The 8406-nt window shown below is 32.1% G+C and overlaps 1 long non-coding RNA gene across 1 annotated transcript; it reads left to right on the top strand.

Moving 5' to 3' along the window:
* Window positions 1–7171: 7171 nt before the first annotated feature.
* On the top strand, window positions 7172–7727 carry LOC107963436 (uncharacterized). The gene is made up of 2 exons (XR_001701916.2): window positions 7172–7207; window positions 7654–7727. It is a non-coding gene; the product is annotated as an uncharacterized lncRNA (long non-coding RNA).
* The last annotated feature ends 679 nt before the right edge of the window (window positions 7728–8406 follow it).

Here is an 8406-nt window from a genome sequence, read left to right as displayed (position 1 = left end):
CTTTAATTGCCTAGTATGCTTTTTTTTATTTGTTATAATTCCATTGGCAAGTGACAATTTTTCCCATAAACTAATTTGTAAGGAGACTTTCCTAACGGCGTCTTGTATGTTGTTATGTAGGCCCACAACATATCGTTTAACCTCGTTGCCCAATCTTTCCTACTTGGATTTACTATTTTTTCAAGAATTCACTTGATCTCCCGGTTGGACACTTCTGTTTGGCCATTAACTTGTGGATGATATGATGTTGTCATCTGATGTCTCACACTGTACTTGGCTAAAGCAACTTCAAAATACTTCTTACAAAAATGAGATCCTTCATCACTCACCGGTGCACAAGGCGTTCCAAATCTAGCGAATATATTTTTTTCTTAAGAATCGAACTACCTCTTTTGCATCATTAGTAGGTAATGTCACTGCTTCAACTCATTTGGAAACATAATCGACAGCTAATAGGATAGATTGATTCCCAAAAGAACTTGGAAAAGGGTCCTATAAAGTCAATCCCCAAATATCAAATATCTCTACTTCGAGTATCCCAGTTTGTGGCATTTCATTTTTTCTTGATATGCTTTTAGTCCTTTGGCATCTATCACATCCTTGTACGAATTCATAAGCATCTCTGTTCATAGTTGGCCAGTAAAATCCTGATTGTAGTACCTTCTGGGCTATCCTTTTTTCATTGAAATGCCCCCCACATGGTGATGTATGAAACCCTTTCAGAATATCATTTACTTCTTCTTCGGCTACACATATTTGTACTAATTGATCTACGCATTGCCGAAATACATACTACTCTTCCTAAATATATTTTTTCGATTCATGCATGATACTTTTCTTTTGTTGCCATGATACTCGTGGTGGAAAAATACCTTTAGCGATGTAATTCACATAATCTGCATACCGTGATGTGTTGTTATTTCTGACCACCACCTGGTTAGCATCTATTTTGAACAACTATTCATCTTTGAAAGTTTCCTTTATTTCTTCAGAGTTCTACTGTTTTAAATTATTTTTTATTCTGGATAGATGGTCTATGATTTGATTTTCCGTTCCTTTTCGATCCATTATCCATAGATTGAATTCTTGAAGCAGTAACACACATCTCATTAGTCTAGCTTTTGTTTCCTTTTTTTTATGACATAATTTAGTGCATAATTGTTTCTGTAAACAAAAACTCTATTTGCCATCAAATAAGGACAAAAATTTTCACAAGCAAACATGATAGCAGGCATTTTTTTTTCAGTAGTAGTGTAATTACATTGTGCTGGATTGAGTGTCTTACTTATATAATGGATAGCTTCGAACATGTTGTTTCTCTTTACAAAAATTTCATGCAATATTACTATTTTAACAACTTAGTCCTTAAATATTAAAATCACTAAAAATCACTTTACAAAATAATCCTATTTAACCATCAAACTTACAAATCCATCACCAAACTTCAAAAACACTACAAATTCATCAATGGCATAAGTCAAACCATTTAACAGTTTTACGAATATGTTAGCTAAATTAAGCTATAATGATTTCAAAAACATAAAAATCACTAAAAATGGGCTCGAAGTACATAACATACATGCAAAATGAAGCTTGGCCAAAAGCTTCCTAAGATAACAATTGTGGTTTTGGTTTCTAAGGTGAATAAACATGATGATGATCATTGTTTCATCTTTTTGTTTTATTTTAATTTACTTAATTACCAATTTACAAGTTTACCCTTTTAAATTTAATCAAATTTCATGTTATGAAACATCTATACCATCCACTACAATTAAAATAGGTACATTTACCATATAAAGCCCTTATTTCATGATTTTACATCTATTTAATACAAAGAAACCTTTAGCTACTAACTATTGCAGCTTTTATGATTTAGTCTTTTTTACTTAATTAATTATCTAAATGTTAAAATTTTCTAACAAAACTTTAATGACACCATAATAACTCTATGGATATAAAATAAATATTAAAATATTGAACATTGATCGAAACTGTATTCCCGAAACCATAGTTTTCGACACCACTGAACACGGGCTGTTACAACTCTCCCCCTAAATAGATTTTTGTCCTCGAAAATCTTACTAGAGAAAATGTTCGGGTATTGTAATTTCATCACTTCTTCTGATTCCCAGGTAGCTTCCTGAACTCCATGTCGTTGCCAAAGAAACTTTACTAAAACTTTATGTTTATTTCTCAATTTTCTGATTTCCGAGCCAAAATTTTAATTGGTTCCTCATTATACAACATATCAAACTATAACTCTACATTAATCGGAGCAATCACATGTGAGGAATCAAACATGTACCGCCTCAACATCGATACGTGAAAAACATTGTGAATCTTTTCAAGTTCTGATGACAGAGCTAGACGATAAGCAAACGACCCTATTTTCTCAATAGTCTCATACGGACTAATGGATCACGAACTAAGCTTTCCTTTCCGGCTAAACCAAAGAATCTTTTCCTAGGTTGACACTTTCAAAAATACTTTTTCACCAACCTAAAACTCAAAGTCTTTTCTTTTCAAATCGACATATGATGTTTGACGACTAGAAGTAGCTTTTAGACAATCTCGTATAACTTTAACTTTTTCCCCGGTTTCACGAACCAAGTCGATATCCAAAAGCTTTTTATCACTCAATTCTATTCAGTATAATGGAGTTCTACACTTTTGACCATGCAAAGCTTCATACAAGACCATTTTAATACTGGTTTGGTAACTATTATTATAGGCAAACTTAACCAACGGAAGAAAATTTTCCCAATTACTTTAAATTCAAGAATGCAACATCAAAACATATCCTCTAGTATCTGATTTACTCTCTTAGATTGGCCGTTGGTCTGTGATGAAATGCTGTGCTGAAAGTGAATTTAGTGCCTAAAGCCTCATGTAACTTTCCCTAGATCTAAAGGTAAACTGCGGATCATGGTCAGAAATAATCGACAATGACACACCATACAATCTAACGATCTCAGAAACATATAATTCTGCTAATCTCTTGATGAAAAATCTATGCGAACGGGAATGAAATGTGCATATTTAGTCAATCGATCGACAACAACCCAGATTACATCTTTCTTTCTTGGTGACATCAGTAACCTCAACATGAAGTCCATGGCAACTCATTCCCATTTCCGTTCCGGAATCATAACAGGCTGTAGTAACCCTGAAGGTCCCTGATGCTCGGCTCTAATCTATTGAAAATCCAAACATTTTGATGCAAATTTCGAGATCTCACGTTTCAGACCTGGCCATCGATACATTTGTTTCAAATCATTGTACATTTTAATACTACAAGGGTGCATTGAGTAAAAGCTGCAGTGAGCTTCTCACATCCTTTAACTTCAGAATCCTTCAGAACACACAACCTATTCTGGAAGTACAGACTATCATCAAAACCAATACAAAATTCTACATCTTGTATTTTTCCAACTTGTTCCCATTTGGCAACTAATTCAAGGTTGTTTTTCCGTGCCTCATGAATATACTATAAAAACATCGATTTAGCCTTTAGTTCAGCCAAAATTGAACCGTCATCAACAAGCGTCAAACAAGCATTCATAGTTTTCAAAAAAAAAACAATGATTTTTAACTTAAAGCATCCGCAACAATATTAGCTTCCCCCAAGTATTTTAACAACTCTAATCATCTACGTTGTCGTAAATTCAGTTCTTTCTGGGACATTAGATATTTCAAGCTTTTATGGTCGGTGAAAATGTGACATTTTTCTCTGATTAAGTAATGTCACCAAATTTTTAGGGCAAAAACAATAATTGCAAGTTTCAAATCATGTGCCGTAAAATTTTTCTCATGCGCTTTCAGTTGTTGGGAAGCATAAGCTACAACTTTTCCTTCTTGCATCAAAACACAACCTAAACCACTGAGTGAAGCATCATTGTATAACACAAATTCCTTATCGGACTCTAGTTGAGTTAACACAAGGGCTTCGGTTAAGATCGCTTTCAAGTTATCAAAGTTCTGTTGACATTTATTAGACTTGACAAACTTAACATCTTTTTGTAACAGTTTTTTCATAGGTAATGCAATTATTGAGAAACCTTTAACAAAGCGTCTGTAGTACCCAGCCCAGCCCAGGAAACTTATTCATTCAATGATATTTATCGAAGGTTTCCAACTCAGTATAGCTGAAATCTTACTAGGATCAACTCATATGCCATCTGCAGATAGCACATGACCACAAAAACTGAATTCACAAAGCGAAAACTCGCATTTACTAAAGTTCACAAATAGTTATTTCACATAACGTTAAATGTTGGGCATCTTCAAACTCATCTAAATATGGCTAAAAAATTTTGTTCATCAAGTCCATAAATGCAGTTGGAGCATTTCTTAAACCAAATGGCATAACAAAAAATTCATAGCGTTCGTACCTGGTTTGAAATGGTATTTTTGGAACATCTGAATCTTTAACCCAGAGCTGATCATATCATGAACGGATGTTGATTTTTGAAAACACTATCGCACCTTTAAGCTGATAAACCAAATCATCAATAGAGGGAAATGGATACTTGTTATTGATTATGACTTTTTTAACTGTCGATAATCAATACAAAAACGCATCGACCAGTCTTTTTGCTTAACAAACAACACCGACGCACCCCAAGGAGACACACTCGGCCGAACAAACCCTTTATGAGACAAATCTTGCGACTCTGCATTTAGTTCCTTTAATTCAACTGGGGCCATTCAATAAGGAGTGATTGATATCGAAGTAGTTCCCGACACTAACTCAATAGCAAACTCAACCTCTCTAACTAGTGGTAACCTTGACAACTATCCTAGAAATAAATCAGCAAAATCGTATGCAGTTGAAACTAATTCAACCTTTGATTTTAAAACTCAAGAATCTAAAATATACGCCGAACATGCTTCGTACCATTTTCTCACAAAATTTGGAGCCGACAATGTAGAAATAATGTTACTGGTACTGTCTATTCTATCTGATTCAACACTGATTGATTCACCATTCTAACATTTCAATATAATTTGTTTTTGTCTACAGTTCACAATTGCATCATGCAAAGTTAACTAGTCGACACCGAGAATGACATCAAATTCATTAAATGGAAAAAGAATCAAATCAGCTGAAAATTTGAAATCCCAAATTTTCAGTTGACAATTCTTACAAACTTTGTCAACTAACACATACTAGCACATGCTGGTTTTTTCTCATCTGTTACTAATGCAGTGCAAATATACGAGTGAGTTAACCTAGGGTCAATCAAAGTGTAAAACATCAAAGAGAGAAAATGTACCAACGATAACATTAGGTGCTGAAGCATCCTCGTGAGCTCGAATCGCATAAGCCCTAGTTGGGGCCAGTGCCATAGAACGTACTACAATGCCTTTCGTTCCACTTCTAATGACTTCAACATTTCTATTATTTTTAGGTGGTCTACCTTTCAAAGGTGTAACCTCTAATCGAGCATTCTTAGCTTTGCCTCTATCTGATCTTTTTAGACAGTCTCTAAGGAAATAATCTATAGAGCCACATTTGAAACATGATCCCTCTCTCAATCGAGATTCTCTAAAATTTCTCTTATTCCAATGCTGACAGTCGAGCTTGTTGACATTTCAAATGCTACCAACACTTAGCTTGAGGTCTCGAGCTACTTTTCTTTCTTCGATCTCTCCCCATATATCCAGATTTAACATACAAATGATTGTAAGATTCTTTTACTTTCTTCGAGGGAGAAGAGAGATTTTCCCAAATGTTATTTAACCGTGTCTCGAACCTCAGAACCTACCTTTTTCTTTGCTTTGTTAATGTCCTCCAATTTTTGAGCTATATCAACTAATACAAAAAACTGTTTCAACTCAAGTACCCCGATGAGTAACAGATCTCTTCATTCAAGCCGTCTTTAAAGCGAGTGCACATAGCAGCTTTTGTTGAAATTAATTTACGAGCATACTTACTAAGCTGTCTCTCATATTCAGCTACAGTTCTGTGACCTTGCTTCAACTCAAGGAACACTTTTCTCTTTTTATCAAGATACCTCTGATTGACATTTTTTTTAAATTTAGTCTGAAAGAATTCCCAACTTAATCGAACTTTTGGTACTACAGTTGATAACGTGTTCCACTACTGATATGCTTCTTCTTTTAATAACTGAACAACACACCTTAGACAATTGGTGGGAGAGCATAATAATTCATCTAATACCCTTAAGGTATTTTCTAGCCAGTACTCGGCCTTTTCTATATCATCTTTAATTTACGAATTTTATCAAAAGGAGGCTTGTGAACTCATACTTGTTCTAAACCTGAAGGATTAGGGGGTATAGGTTGAGGTACAGGAGGGGGCAAAGGTTGTTGAGTCATTGGATTTGTTCTCATAAACTCAATAAACTATTCAGACATCTTGTGAAATTTTTCAGTGGTGTCGAAAATAGTGGTTTTGGGACCACAAATCTGGTGAGTGAGTCTGTAAATATTATTATTTAATATTTATGAGTTAAATATAGTATAATATTAAATTTTGATATGATAAATTTTACTAATTGAATGAATAGTTAAGTACAAGTGGTTTGTCCCTAAAGTCAAGTGGTTTCGATAAATGACACATAGTGTAACGACCCGAACTTTAAGGTTATCGAAAAATGTATTTTCGGGTCTCTGTTTTTGAAAAATTGATTAGTAAATATTTAAAATATATATATATATTTATGAAGTTAGTAGAGTGGTTAATTAAAGTTTAATTAAGTGAATTTAGCTTAATTTAGAGTAATTAGGAAAATGACTAAATTGAATAAATGATAAAAGTTGAATTGTAGATTAAAAGAAAATAAAAAGGACCAAAATGGAAAATAGACCATTTAGTATAGTTGAGGCGGCAAACAATGAAAAATCTAAAGATTTTTCTAGATTATTGTTGAATCATAAATTATAAATTATTATTAACTATTATTATTAAATAAATTAAAAAAAAGAAAAGTGACAAATGTATGGTTTTAAATAGATACACATGTATTAATAATATACACATGTATAAATAATAAATAAGTATTACTTATTATTTAAGTATAAATAATATTATATATATATGTATATAAAACAAAAAAAAAAAAAGAGAAGAAGGGAAGAAACATAATAGTAGAAATGAAACAGAGAGGGAAGGGAGGAAAGAAAGAAAAGAAAGAAAAAAAAAGGAAAATTTAAGGTTTGAAGCTTGAAGTTTAATTTGGTAAGTCAATTAAGTCATTTCCTCTTAAATTTGATGTTTTAGAAGCTTTAAAACAACGTTTTATTGAAATTAAGTTGATATTTTGAGAGTTTATAGATTTTCAAGTATAGTTCATGTTGAATAAAATAGTGAATTAAGGGTTTAATTGAGTGAATTTCAAGTTAGAAATGATAATAGGATCAAATTGTAAAGTAAGTTATAAGTTTTATGTTGTAGGAACTAAATTGATAAATTTTGAAATTAGGAAAATATGCTGGAAATTTAATATTTAAATGAGAGTATGGATGAAATTTGAATAGAAATAGAATGTGAATTGAATTAGAAACGTAAGTGAAAATTAGTTAAGATTAAATTGAAATTAAAGTAGAAAATTGAATAGAAAATTCAATTAATTAGATATAAATTAGTAGTGAATTAATGAATATGAATTGTTTTAATTTCCGTAGCTAACGTTGTCTCGAGAAGTTTCGGCTAAGTAAGGAAATAGCAAAGTCGACGAGGAAAAGCTTGGAAAAGCTCGGAAAATACGGTTTGTATTTCTATAATCCGAACTCAGTCATTATTTGTTAAATTTATATACATATGACAATTGTTAGTGTTAGAATTATGATGTTTTACAATCGAAATGGATTGATTTTGGTATGTGATGAATTTCTCAAATTTATATTGATTGAAATCATTTTGATTGAATTTATATTGATTGAAATATATATTATATATATGATTTATGTAAAAATTTGAATATTGAATGAATGTTATATCGAAAAATTATATTGATTGGAATATGAGGGAATTGTGATAATTGAATATTTGATATTGAAAAGTGAATAGAGTTGTATTGAATTATGAATTAATGTGAATAATTGAAATATATTTGTTGAATTGAATGAAAATATATGAAATTATGAAAATGTGTGAATATATGTGATTATCAGAATGGTATATTGATGAAAGATTTATTAAATTGAGAAAGTGAATCAAATACCCTATTAACAGTATCGGACCAGATTGGATACAAATGGCATGCCACTGGATTTATGATGTGATGAGGAGATTTGTAGTTCGGCCGAGAAGATGTTTCTGTTATTATATATTTCGGTTTATATGAAGAGGCATTTAATGCCTTATTGGTGTGTTTGGGAGGATATGATATACTGGTGTGTTATGGAGGGTTTATAATATTCTGGGTGTGTTTGGGT

The sequence above is a fragment of the Gossypium hirsutum genome, chromosome A06 (genome assembly GCF_007990345.1).
Source record: "Gossypium hirsutum isolate 1008001.06 chromosome A06, Gossypium_hirsutum_v2.1, whole genome shotgun sequence".
Taxonomy (NCBI): Eukaryota; Viridiplantae; Streptophyta; class Magnoliopsida; order Malvales; family Malvaceae; genus Gossypium; species Gossypium hirsutum.
The sequence above is the reverse complement of the archived record's forward strand: the minus strand, read 5'-3'. Positions and strand labels throughout refer to the sequence as shown.